The following is a 14,641-nucleotide window of genomic DNA, read 5'->3' as shown; positions in this document are numbered from 1 at the left end:
CAAAGTTGTCTGAACCCAAGACTTTAGGGTGGAGAAAGAGGAGGTTGTCTGTGAGAAAGAGTTGAAGTTTACATTTCAGTTTTGCTCTCAGAATATCCTTGCTTAGCTTAAAAATGTCTGGCACGTTAAGTTACTGGCTTTAATAAAGCAATGAATAAGAGGTACAGAAGTATGTGTTCTCTTGGGGCCTCTTTTAAAGTCATTAGGGGAAAGAATTGGCATCTATTCAGACACATTTAAAGAAATGTATATATTTTTGGAGATGAGTCTTGCTCTATCGCATGGCATGATCATGGCTTACTGCAGCCTCAATTTCCTGGGCTCAAGTGATCCTCCCACTTAAGCCTCCCGAGTAGCTGGGCCACAGGCATGTACCACCATGCCCGGCTAGTTGTTGAAATTTTTGTAGAGATAGAGTCTCACTGTGTTGCCCAAGCTGGTCTCGAACTCCTGGGCTCAAGTGATCCTCCCACCTTGGCCTCCCAAAGTGTTATGTTTACAGGCATGAGCCACCATGCCTGGCCTGAAGGAATATTTTAAAACAGAAGGAATAAGCTAGAATGCAGCACAGAAGAGGTAGAAAATGGAAAGTAATTCATGGAAGATCCAATATACATATATATTTTAGGAGTTTAAGGAGAAAACAGAAGGTGTGAGGCAGTTGTGAACTGACCTAAGAATGTGTAGTATACAACTCTTGGTAGGTAAATGGTACGCACCGAAGTTTTTGAGGCGTCGGGGACAGGTAGCTTCCTTCTCTCACACATACTCATGCCGCCAAATTACCCCCTAACAGCTACGTTATAATGAAAACAGTTTCATGCTAGCTTCTGTTATAATTATCTATGTTAACTGAGAAAGAAAACTGATCTTAGCATGTTCTGCAGGCTAAAGGAAATTTCTCTCGGCCCATTTAGGTGCTCTAACCACCATCTTGCCTGAAAGGTTCCTTTAAGAAGCAGAATTCTATTACCTTAACAAAAGGGGTGTTCATGGCTGGACAAGAGCCTTTTAGGGGGTTAGACTAGGACATCATCCCAAAATATAAGGGCTACAGGCCATGCTGGATTCTTATGGCCTCTTGTTGCAATGGTGGTGTGTGTTACTCTGCTATTAGTCAATCTGAAAACCTTTAATCTCACCATTGGAGGCCCATTTAAAAAATTATTTTAGCAGGTCACTAATAAAAATTTGTACCATTTAGTATGAAAAAACATTGTATGTTGATCAAGATGCAGTCAACAATACCTAGAATAGCTTCCACTGGAGTATGCATTCTCTGATTAGAACACTAGTTCATCTTCCTAGTGAACTGTTCTATCAGGATGGTAGCAAGACTTAAGCAATGACTTTACATAAGTTATGTGTACCACACTGTGTATACTGGAGTATTTCCATGTAAATTACAGACAACAGCTATACTGGAAGCAATAAATGGCCAAGAAATTTCCAGAGTTGACCAAAGACATCAGGAATGATACTTGCTTCCAGAAAAAGAACCAATGTAACATTGGCTTACACTGTTGTGCTTTTGCTTTTCTTTCAGATGTAGGCCGTCCAGGTGTCCAGTACTATAACTCCACAAGATCAGTAGGGCCCCAGGCTTTTTCTGTTCTTTATGATCCACTCTCTACCATGTAGCATTTGTCTTCAAGATCAAAAAATGGTGGCTGTAGTGCTCACATTCCAGATAAGGAAGAATGGGCAAGAAACAAAAGATCCACTCCAAATGTGATGGCAAAATTAAGACTTTTGAGTGAAAAATGGAAATTTGTCTTCAGTACATACACACTGAAAGAAATGTTGAAGAGAGTTCTTCAGGCAGAAGCAAAATCATTCCAAGGGAAATCCTGGAATGCAGGAATAAATGAAGAGCAATGGAAATGGTAAATATGTGGGTAAATTTGAAGGAATATTGGCTGTATTAAATTCTGTGGTTTAAAATATCTGTGGAATTAAGATGCACCTACAATAACAAGGGACAGGAGAGGTTTGTTCTGGAGTTTGTCCTCAGGTTGTAGCATTAGGTAGGTAAATGGTAAGATTACTTTTTTTAGACTATGAAGACAAGGGTGCATGTTGTAATCTCGTAAGCACTAAAAGGCTGATAGAATGTATACCTAACAATTTAGTGGAGACAAAAGCATTTAAAAGAAGGCAAGAATAGAAAAGGGACATAAAACAGATGGGTCAGATTTAAAGTTGCAAAATAGAAACCCAAACACTTTAAATGAGTCGTTAGTTGAATTAAGTTTAAAAATTTATCAGGCTGAAAATTCCCTACTACATATTGCTTACAAGAGGCATACTTTAAATACAAGGCCACACCAAAAGGTTGAATGTAAATGGCATAGGGAAAAAAAACACAGTAAGCAAACCAAATAAAAACAGTTTGACTGTGGTATTATCAGGCAATGAGATTTAAGGCAAAAAGCATTACAAGAGATAAAGAGGGACATTTTGTAATGATGAAGGAATTAATTCACCCAAAACACATAAAGATCCTAAATCTGTATGTGTTGAAAACAGATTTGAAATACATAAAGCAAGAATGACATACAAGAGGAGAAATAGGTAAGTGTCTAACCATAGCTGGAGGCTTATGCAGCTTTTTACATAGCTGATAGAATATCTGGACCCTACCCCCAAAAAATGAGATGCAGAGGATCTGAACTTTACATATATGAATACTTGATTTAAAAAACGTAATTCACATTTTCTTCAAGTAAATTTATCAAAATTTACCCTATGTTGAGTCGTAAAGCAAACCGATAATCTCAAAAGATCAAAAGCATTCATCTTACATTCTCTAACACAGTGGAATTAAACTAGAAAACAGTAAAAAAGATGATTAGAGAAACACTCAACTACTCTGAAATTATGTAATAGAGTTCTTGATAGTCCCTGGGTCAAAGAATAAAACAAATTTAAAAATATTTTCAAGTGAATAATATGACATACCAAAACGTGTGTTGCAGCTGAAGCAGTGTGTGGAGGAAAATTTATAGATTTACATGCATACATTAGAAAAGAAGCAAGGCTGAAAGTCCATTACCTAAACTATTTTCAAGAAGCTGGAAAAAGAAGAGCAAGGAAATAATAAAAGACAAAAAGTCAGTGAAATAACACACAATAGAGAAAGCCAAAATGTTGGTTCTTTGAAGTCTAAAAACAATAATGACCTCTACTGTTTAACATATTTGAGATATTAGCCAATAACATAACGCCTGAAGTAAAAAGATACAACGTTTAGAAAGAAGAAAATAATGTCATTTATAGACAACTGGTTGTGTGCATAGAAATTTCAAAAGACTCAACAAACAAAAACTTATCAAGGTCACTGAATACAAACTATACAGAAATTGTATTTCTATATATCAGAAACAAATAGAAATTGATAAAATGATACCATTTACACTAGCGTAAAATAAATACCTACAAGAGATTTTTTAATCACTTAAGAAATTTTTTTAAATTCTAAATATATGGATATACCATGTTCATGACTTGGAAGTCAATTTTGTAAATTAACCTGTAACTTCAATATATGATATTATCAAAATCCCAACAGTATGTTAGAGAAATTAACAAACTGAAGAAATGCAAAGGACCGAGAATATCCAAGATAAACTTGAGCAACAAAACTGAAAAATGTTCACCAACAGACATAAGACCTGTGATTATAAAAGTATAGTTGTAATTAACACTGATGTTGGCTGGCATAAGGATAGGCAAATAGACCAAAGTAACAGACTACATAGAATTCTGTATACATGGTAATCCACACAGATCCACACAGTCATCTGTGATTTATGAGAAAGAGAAACTGTCGTAATGGTACAGTCAATTAGATAGCTGTATTGGGGAAAAAAGTAGACCCCTTCCTTGATACTATATATACAGAAAAGTCAATTCCATATGGAATATGGTTTAAATACGAAACAAAATAATGAAACAGGAGAGTGTCTTCATGCTTTGGGGTAGGCAACTATTTAAAGGACATAAAGCATAAAGGAACATTTTAAACTAATTTGTGGTGATAGAATCAGGGTAGAGGTTATCACTCGCCTGGCAAAATGGATCAATAAGAAAAGACAACTCAGCCAGACACAGTGGCTCATGCCTGTAATCCTAGCACTGGGAGGCTGAGGCATGAGGATAGCTTAAGGCCAGGAGTTCAAGACTAGCCTGGGCAACGTAGTGAGACCTTGTCTCTACAAAAATTTTAAAAATTAACTGGGTGCGGTGGTATGCACTTGTAGTCCCAGTTACTTGGCAGGCTGGGGCAGGAGGATCATCTGAGCCCAGGAGTTTGAGCCTGCAGTGAACTATAATTGTGTCACTACACTCCAGCCTGGGCAACAGAGCAAGACCCTGCCTGTCTAAAATTAAAAAAAAAAAAAAAGACAACTTGATATCAGGAAAGAAAGAAGGCATGAAAATGGATAAAATTAAAATTATTTGATTTAGAAAATGATTGTGAATTTATGTGAATAAATTTGAAATTTTAGATATTTTTTGATGAGTGTTGCCGAATATGTATTAGTAAATAAGTCTGAATCTGTTTTTTAAAATCTACTATGAATAATGCACAAGCTCTGGATGGTTTATTAAAATACATTCATTGTGACCAAGTAAGGATTATTTCCATATGGGACAATGATTTAACACTGGAAAATCTTTTCACATAGTATATACCATGTTAATAGGTTAAAGAGAAAAGGCATGTTACTATCTCAGTGAATGCAGGGGGTTGGAGGGGGAGAACCAGCAAAATGCAAGTTATATTCACTTAGATTTTAAAAATAAAACATCCTCTTAATAGATGAATAAACGTATTAGTATGATAAATGATAGCTTACCAAAACACTTAGTTATTGTTACAAGTTAATGGTACAACTTTAGAGATGTTCCTTAATGTCAGCAATAGTACAGGAATGGGCTATTGTATTAATACATCTGTTCCATGTTGCACTGGAGATCTTGGCCAGTGCAGTGAGACTAGAAGAATAAATAATAGGCATAAGGACTGGAAAGAGAGAATCAATTATTGTTAATGGGCAAGATCATTTTTTATTTGAAAGTCCAAGGAAAACTACAAAGTAGCAAAACTAATGTGAGAGTTGAGAGATTTTGGATATAAGAGCAATCTGCAAGAATTAGTAGTGTTCTTTTCCACTTCAGTGTGTTTGAAAGTGTATTATTTGAAAGAATTTCATTCACAATTAAAACTCTAAGGGGACCTAATAATACATCCAATAAAAATATGCAAGATTTTGTAAAAGTAGACTAAGATGAATGGAGCAATATTCTATGTTAGAGAATGGGAAAAATCAGTACATGAAAGTACCAGTTCTCTCCAAATCTATAAATTCACTGAAGTTCCAATCAAATTCTCAACAAAACTTTTTATGGAATTTAATCAACCTAACCTAAATGTGGAAAGACAAAGCTGAGATTTTTTTTTTTTTTTTTTTTTGTAAAAAGGGAAAATAGGGGAGTACCTATCATAAAAGACAGTAGGGCTTATAAAACTACAGTGATAACACAGCCCTTGTGATGCCAGGATAGACATGTAAATCTATGGTACAGAAACAGATACATGAGAACTTGATACGTGACAGAGTGGAGAAATTAGTAACTTTTCAATAAATGGCACTAGGACAATTGCATGTCTGTATGTGAAAAAAATTATATACCCTTCTCACACCATATTTTAAAAAACTGGTAGATTAAAGACCTAAACGTGGCGGGGGGTGGGGGCGGGAATACCATTTTAAATATTTTAGAAGGTAATACAGGAAAATTTGAACCAATGTAAGGAAGGAGTTGTTGGATGTGACTCAAAGTGGGAACCACGAAGAAAGAGTCACACATCTGACTACATTCAAACTAGAAACTTAAGTATGACAAAAGACACTGAATATTAGAAGGGCAGCCACAGACTTGGAAGGTACTTACCTTGCAATTATCTACCAGTAACTGACAAAGGAAGTGTCCAAATTACATAAAGGACGACTTAAGGGGGGAATAAATGAGCAATATATGAGAGAGAACCAAAAGGTCAATTAACAGAAAAATGTTTTAGCTCACTAGTAGTCAAGGAAATGCCAGTCAGCACAGTTAGATACCATTTCACGTCCAGTCAGATAATATCAGGGATTGGCAAACATGTTGAGAAAATAATTCATACTTCAGTAAAGTTGAAGTTACACGTTGCTTATAACAGCAGTTCAACATCTGTCTTTTTACAAGACCAAAGTTTTGCATCATATTTAGGTATAGAAATTGTCAGAACACTTAAAGCTTGTAGGCATTTGTTGCAGACAGACAGAAGACTGAATTGCTTTTTTCAAAAACTGGAAATCACATTGATGTATTGTAAAACAGAACCTTAGCTTTAGAGAGGGAAAAAAAAGCTACAGTATTTTGTTAAATTTATCTACATTTAAAGATATTAAAAAATGCGGTTTGTGAACTACCAGTCTCCTATATTGGTCATATTTTGACAAGTAAGGCTTTTTTTTCATAACGTCGATATTCATACAGAGGTTACAGTTCAGATTAGGAGAACATATGTGTAATAAAACAATTAGACTAAAAAGTTCTTTTTATATGAAATAGCAGAAAAGCAACAGCAGTTTATTGCTTATGACAGAATACATATGATACTCAAATTGAATATTTCTTGAGATCTTTGCTTAAATCTACTAGTATCTAATACAAAATTTTTATGTTTAGTCCACTAGATTGTAAATTCAGTTTTCATACTAAGAAAGACAGAAATTTATTAATAATTTTGGGGTTCTAGTGATTAGCATTAGAGACTGATTTGCTTTTAAAGAGAATCACGTATTTTATGTATTTCCAATTTTACATCTGAAAGAACATACCTTTGTCATTGTTAATATATGGCATATGTATACAATGAAAAATGTACAAGAATGTTTCTTACAGCAGTTATTGAAATAGCAGGAAGAAAAAGGTAACTTAAAAGACACTTAGCGCTAGAGTCTCCAGTCACATCTACTCCCTGGCCCATGAACTAAGAACGTTTTTGGCCTGTGTATGAAAGGAGTGACTTAATAGATCTGGCGTGTTGAAACCCTGCACCTTTCAAAGAAAGGTCTAGCCCTCAACTTGCTCCTGGGAGATCACTGCGCTAAGCCCCTGGAATATCCTGCCTGACACAAGGCCTTTGTTTACCTGGGGCCTTGGATCACAGCAGATAGTTTATGCTACAGATTTATGGTGAGGGCGTTGTACCTTGCAGTATCAATTTAATCTCTGGGGGAGGTGGAAACAGAATAACATCTGCCGTTTCTCTTCTCCATGCCTATGTGACTAACACCCAGTAAAAACCTTGGACACCAAGTCTCAGCTTCCCTGGTTGATAATATTTCATAAATGACCCACATTCATTCAGAGATGATTAAGTGCTGTGCATGCATCTCCTGTCAGATGGGACAACCGGAAGCCTGTCCCTGGTCTCTTCTGAACTCTTTCCTATCTGCTTTTTAAAACTGTACTGATTTTAAACTGTACTTTTGCTCTAATAAACTAATTGTCAACATAACTTTTCTGAGTCTGTGAGTCACTGAACTGGACAGTGGTCTTGGGGACCCTGCCATAACTGTTTAAAAAACTGTTTTTTAAAAATAATATTTGATAGAGACGGTATGTTCTGCAAATCCTAAAATATTTGCTATTTTGTCACTTATAGCAACAGTCCCTAACGTTTTTGGCACCAGGAACTGGTTTTGTGGAAGACAATTTTTCCATGGACAGGGGTAAGGGGGGAGGTTTCGGGATGAAACTGTTCCACCTCAGATCATCAGACGTCAGATTCTCATAAGGAGTGTGCAGCCTAGACCTCTCACATGTGCAGCTCGCAGAGACCACTGCTGATCTGACAGGAGGCGGAGCGCAGGCGGCAATGCTCACTTGGCCATCAGTCAACCTGCTGTGCTGCTTGGTTCCTAACGGGCATGGACCCATACTGGTCCTCGGCCCAGGGGTTGGGGACCCTTGACTTACAGAATGCTTTTGCCAACCCCTGCAGAAATATAATGAAAAAATAACCTTGTTTCATACATTGAAAACAGCTAAAATGGACGAAATCTCAAACTTTTAACTGGAGAAAAAAGTAACAGAAGGTTGATACAGTGTATTATTTATGTGACTTAAAAACAAAACAATTATGAAAAATGTATATGCATTAAGAAAATCAACATATATGTTGAAAATAAAAGTGTGTGAGTGTATATATATACATATATAAATAAGTGTGTGAGTGTATATATATATATTTACATATTTATATATATAAATATGTATATATACATATTTACATATATGTGTAAATATGTAAATATATATATTTACATATATATATATTTACATATTTGCTCATAACAATAGTTTGAGGATGTCCACAAACTTAAAGCTTGGGGTAGGGGGTGAAATGGAATGAATGATAAAACTTACTTGTCTCCTTTTTGTTTCTTAAAAAGAGATGCAGGGTGTATTAGTCTATTTTCATGCTGCTGATAAAGACATACCCGAGACTGGGTAATTTATAAAGAAAAAGAGTTTTAATGGACTCATAGTTCCACGTGCCTGGGGAGGCCTCATAATCATGGCAGAAGGCAAAAGGCACATCTTGCATGGCAGCAGACAAGAGACTGAAAATCAAGCAAAGGGAGTTTCCCTTATAAAACTATCAGAACTCGTGAGACTTATTCACTACCATGAGAACAGTATGAGGGAAATCACCCCCATGATTCAGTTATCTGCCACCGGGTGCATATCTCAGGGAAAAAACAGACCTTGTAAAACAAACGAAAAGGTGGTTACTTTAATTAATATTTTCATGTATTTCCTTAAATCAGCTTAGCTTAGAACTATAGAAAGTCAGAAACAGGCCTTGATAGGTAAATTGCCCAAGTCATGGTGAATTCTTAAAGACGGCATTCTATAGGAAATATTTTCGTGCTGGCAGATTTAGTTATTTTGAATGGTGGAAACTTGAAATTTGATCTTTGAAATATAAAGGAATAAAGATATAAGGACTATACCGTACATTTTAGAGACATCAAGTTCTCTTAATTTTGTGACTCTACGTTGAGAAGAACATTGAGAGATTACATGAGTAACAAGAAAGGGAAACTTTCTGAGAACGCACAGCTACCTCTTTTACAAATAACAAAGCATTGCCTTTGCAGGGGTTATTTTTCTTTAGGCTTGGGGCAAGACATTAAATCCACCCCTGGTTTACAATGGAGGCAATATACGGTTGACCTTTGAACACCGTTGGGGTTGGGGTACCAATCCTAACCCCCACACTGCCACCCCCTGAAAATCTGAGTGTAACTTTTGACTGCTCTCAAACTTAACTACTGCTATTGACTGGAAGCCTTACTGATAACAAATAGTCTATTAACACATACTGGGTATGCTATATGTATTACATACTGTATTCTTTAAGCTAGGGTAAAGAATGTTACTAAGAAAATTGCAAGGAAGAGAAAATATATTTACACTTCATTAAGTGAAAGTGGATCATCATAAAGGTCTTCATCCTCCTCATGTTCACGTTGAGTAGGCTGAGGAGGGGGAGGAAGAGGGGGGTTGATCTAGCTGTCTCAGATGTAGTAGAGGCAGAAAAGGTAGAAAAGGAGACAGGAGAAGCAAGGCACGGTTGGTGTAACTTTTATTTTTCAAAATCCACACATAAGTAGACCTGCGCATTTCAAACCCTTGGTGTTCAAGCATGCACTGTAACCAATTGCTATTTTCTTAAAAATAAAAAAATCTTGGTTATTTGTAGCAGCCACAAAAAACAGATCACACCAAGTTCAGTGTCCACTGATATCTCGAAGACTTTAAGGGTATTACATTTTAGGTGCTATTAGGATCTTGAGTAATCATCAAATAAGAAAATGGGTATTAAAATGCTTTGTAAACTGTAAGCTAAGGTAAAAGTGGTATTCCTGATGTTAACCACTCTGAACTTAGATTTCTAGTATATACCAGCTTGGGTGACATAGTGAGACCTGGTCTCTACAAAAAAAAAAAAATTAAAAAATTAAGCATTGTGGCACATCTCAGTAGTCCCAGTTACTCTGGAGGCCGAGGTGGGAAGATTGCTTGAGCACAGGAGACTGAGACTGCAGTGAGCCACAGTCACGCCACTGCACTCTAGCCTGGGCAACAGAGCAAGACCCTGTCTCAAAAATAAGTAAATAATAATGAGATTTCTAGTATATAAAGTTTAATGATACCTTCCCTACCTGCATTCCAAGAGTTACTAGAAAATCAAATGAGACAATGTCCAAAAAAACCCCACAACACCCCACCTTTAAAAATGATAAAATACTATGCGAATTAGTCTTATAAAAGTATTACTAGTACCCCGACTGTGATGACACTCATGTGGGTAATTATAATTGCAAAGGGAAAAAGACATTACTCACTCTGGTTTCCTGAGACAAGAGGTGAGCTATAAATAAGGAGAAATAACCAATAATCATATAGGTCTTTCCTTGTAGCTCATGCCAGTTTTATTAAGGGATGAGAGAAGAATAAGACATGGGTCCTGCATTTTTTTTCAATTCAGCATTTATTGAGCATCTGCTATCTGTCAGGTGGAGGAAAGCTAAGTACTTAAATATATTAACTGTTGTCCTCGTTTGCCTGAAAAAGGATTATCCTTGTTTCTCATGTGAAAATCGAGATTCAGAGAAGTTAAGTAGCTTAAAACCTAATAGGTCTTGAACTAGCATTTGAACCCATATTTCTGGCTTCTAAACATGTGTTTCACAGAACAAACAATAAGAAAACTAGGATCCAAGTGTTAAATAGTAAAGAGAAACAATTATTGTAGGACACAAGGAAAGAATACATTCATGTGGACAAGGAGCAGGTAGGGGAGGCTTCCTGCAACAGGTGGAACTTGAAAGAAGCCCCGAGGATAGGAATTTGGTAGGTATAGGAAAATAGGCATTGCTAGCAAGGGAGAGTGATAGCTAGAGTTACCATTTACTGAGTTACCTGCCTAGGTGAGCCAGTGTGTGTGTCTTGGAAGATTAGAACATTCAAACTGGTTGCCTCTGGCAACCATTTGGTCCCAGGACAAGAAATAGGGGCAGGTGAATGGGAGAGTCATTAAGACAGCATGTAGAATTGAAGAAACCTGAAAATTACGGAAGATTCTAGTCATTTTCAAAACTCAAGAACAGGCCCAAGGTCTGGGTAAAGCCTGTAACATAACATACATAATTTTGTAAACACAGCACATCAGATAACTACTTAAAGATGTTTTGGATGGCAGCTGATTCTTTAAAACTCATTTCAGAGTACTAGGTATTGGAGGGAGGGAGATGGGGGTTGGAGAAACAGTGGAGGTAGAATTCAGTGGACCAGGATTCTATACCTTTTCCCTTAAGGCAATTCCTGATTATATGTATTTATAAGAATGTATTGAGCCTCAGTCACCACATTTATCCTACCTTCAGGGTTGCAGGTATAAAATGATCAATATAAAAATACTTGGAAGATATAAAGATTGATGTAGATGACAGGTTTTATGTTCAAGCAGCGATGACATTGCTACTGTAAAAGTATAATAGGGAGTTTATCATAACATGCTGTAATATGGTTTTAAAGGCTTTTTTTTTAACTTCGAAAGGTTTTTAAGATAGATACTTATGTATTTTTTGTCTTTTGGCAATGATTTTTAAGGAGAACTAAATCATTCTTGTAGCCAGACTTTGCAAATGAAAGAAAACAAGCCAAGGGAACCTCACTTTGGGTATAAGACACTCATAAGCATGAGTGTTGCAACTGCCCAGTTGTCATGTTTTTAATAACACATTTAAAAAGTATAGACGGTGAATTCCCACTAAGTGTGTATTCTTTGCTGTTTACCAGGGTCAGCAGGGTACATGAGCTGCGAAATAAGTAGGTTTCTGCATCTTCAGCGTGTCTGTCCCACACTGTGGTTACCTGTTTGGCAGTTTTGCAACATTTTAACCCATAATCCACCAACCAGTTTTATAGGGTTTTGTTTTGTGTAGTCTGTATAGTTAAAAGAGTATGCAGTTTTTTCCTGATCGAAATTGTTAATTTTATTATTTTTTCAAACTCATTCTCCTCCTCCTGTTGAGACTCACTGTCCTGCGGGGAATGAGGAAAAAAACAAGACAATTTGTCACTCAATCTGTTGAACATCAATTTGAGAATTAGGTTCAGATTCCCTGGCTTAAGCACAGACATTTAATTATCTAAGCCAGTGGTTTTCAAATATTTTTTATAGTGGAACCTGCTCTTTAAAAAGAAATCATTCACCAAAGCCTACCATGTAAAGCACATGAATGTGAACCCACCTGCTAAGCTGATTCCCTGGTTACCCCTTTTAGCACCTGAGGCACACAATTCCAAGACCACCAAGTTAAGCCCACCTTCGTTGTTATCCTCATCTCTGGCCACTAGCCTGGACAGACTCTCCAATACAGCCATTTTAACCCACGTTTAGTTCCCCACCATGTCCTGTTTTGTAATCCTGTGCCTTCCTATATCCAGTTCTTCCATTGCGAATGCTTCATCATACTCCTGCCACTTTGATATTTAGTTGTCCTTGATATAATCTTTTCCTAGAAATCTACCCTGATACCCTTGTCTGTGCTTCCTTTGCATTCATTTCCTTCCTCTATCATAGACTTTGCTACACTGTAATAGGTAATTTATTAGTCAGACTCTCCCACACTGCAATAGTGTTCTTTTTGGAACATGTTCTTATTCGATATTCTGCCTCCGGGGCCAGGCCATGGTTGGTAATCAGGTATGTTTGATGAACGAATCGACTGACGAGCAGATGGATGGATGAAGGAATTTTCCAGCAGACCAAGTGAGTGAAGTGTCCCAGTGCCTTGAACTGAGAAAGGAAATAGAAGGAACTGAAAAAAGAGAATTCTCTTCATATGGCCGGCTGGATTGGGATTTGTCTGTGGGCTAAGAGTAGACCTGACATACTTCCCAGAATGCAGTCATCGCTGAGTTAGCCCTAGGGAACAGTCCAGCATGAGTCATATGCCTTCTCTCCATATCTGGTGCCATATATTTATAGCTAATGCTGGTGGGTTTTCTCTTGTTAAACAGCAAAAGAAAAATGATTGCATGAAGGCCAAACAAAAGACTAATGGAAGTGGTTTTAATAATTAATTTTTAAAAGGCTTACAAATGACAATTCAGCTGGGAAGTTATAGAAACATTTTAGCTGAAATTTCAGCTACAGGATGCAGCTCTTTGGATTGTTCTTCTGAGGTTAAATGGGGGTAATTTGAAAGCTGGCAGGAAGAAGGCCAGTGATACTTGTTTGTCTACATTTTTTTCTTTTAAACAGCAAAATAGCTCCTTGGAAAGAAGAGTGTTTTGCATTTGAGTGATACGAGATGGTCAGAGTCACCGAAATGCAGAATGGAATGAGCTGGAAGTTGCACTAAATATATATTGATTGTATAACGCAGGTTTCAAAATCATTTAGATAATATTTAAGCTTCCTTTTCCTTATAGCCTAATTGTCATATTAGTGCACCCAGGCAATTATCATAGAAGCAGAAAGTTCTATGGAGGTTTTCTACCTAAATTTTCCTTTCTATGTATAATTTTATTGAAGGGTCTAAATGAATTCTCAATAAACAGTTGACAAAATTAAATTTATGAGGGCAGCAATTCCGCTATATGAGACAGAGAAGAGAACTTGCATTTATATCGCACCTACTATGTCCAGAACACCATTAGGCATTTTTTTTCATGAGGTATCTCAGGAAACCTTCACCATTACCCTAAAAGGCTACCCCCATTTTAAGACAGAGAAAGAGTCTTAAAGAGGTTAGGCAATGTTCCCATCCACACAGTTTGGCCAAGGAACGTGTGACTTAGTTATCTATTCTTTCCCCTTCATTACCATGTTGTGTTCCAATGGCCATGCAGTAAGAAATCTTACTAACAGAGTCGAGTATGTTACAGGAAGCAAGAAGAAGTGCCCTGAGTTGTTAATCTCCTCCCCTCTAATTCTCTTTCTCCTCTTTGGAGAAGATGAGCAAACCTGCACCCCCTGTTCCCTCTTCACTAATCTCTATTCAGTGCCCAGATTGATGTTAGTTTATAAAAGATTATAATTTTCATTTCAGTAGCAATTTAAGAATTCACAAAAAGTTTGCAAAATCTTATTTCATCCTCATTTTACAAAGGAGAAACTAAAAATCAAGATAAGTTTGTGATTTACCCAAGGTTACAGAACTAATTATTAGCAAAGGGCTTTTCCCCTCCCAGAATTTCTGATTTCACATACTCTTTCTACCGCATCCTCAAATGAGAATATGTGGGGTTTCTCTGTAAGGATGGAAGAGAATTTCACTCTCCAGAGTTCTGTTTGTTTCTTCTCATATCTTGAGAAAAGTTTATCCTTCTAAGGCATGAAATGTATTAAGTACACAAAAGCCTCTCCATATCCCACTGTAATTATCTGAACGTGCAGATACCACTCTGCATCTTGGAAGATTGCACAAATGGGTGTGGGAAAACACATGCAAATAGTTAACCACCGTTATTCATTCCAAATGATATGAAGGTGGTCCTC

The sequence above is a fragment of the Pongo pygmaeus genome, chromosome 7, assembly GCF_028885625.2.
Source record: "Pongo pygmaeus isolate AG05252 chromosome 7, NHGRI_mPonPyg2-v2.0_pri, whole genome shotgun sequence".
Classification (NCBI taxonomy): Eukaryota; Metazoa; Chordata; class Mammalia; order Primates; family Hominidae; genus Pongo; species Pongo pygmaeus.
Note: the sequence above shows the minus strand (reverse complement) of the source record.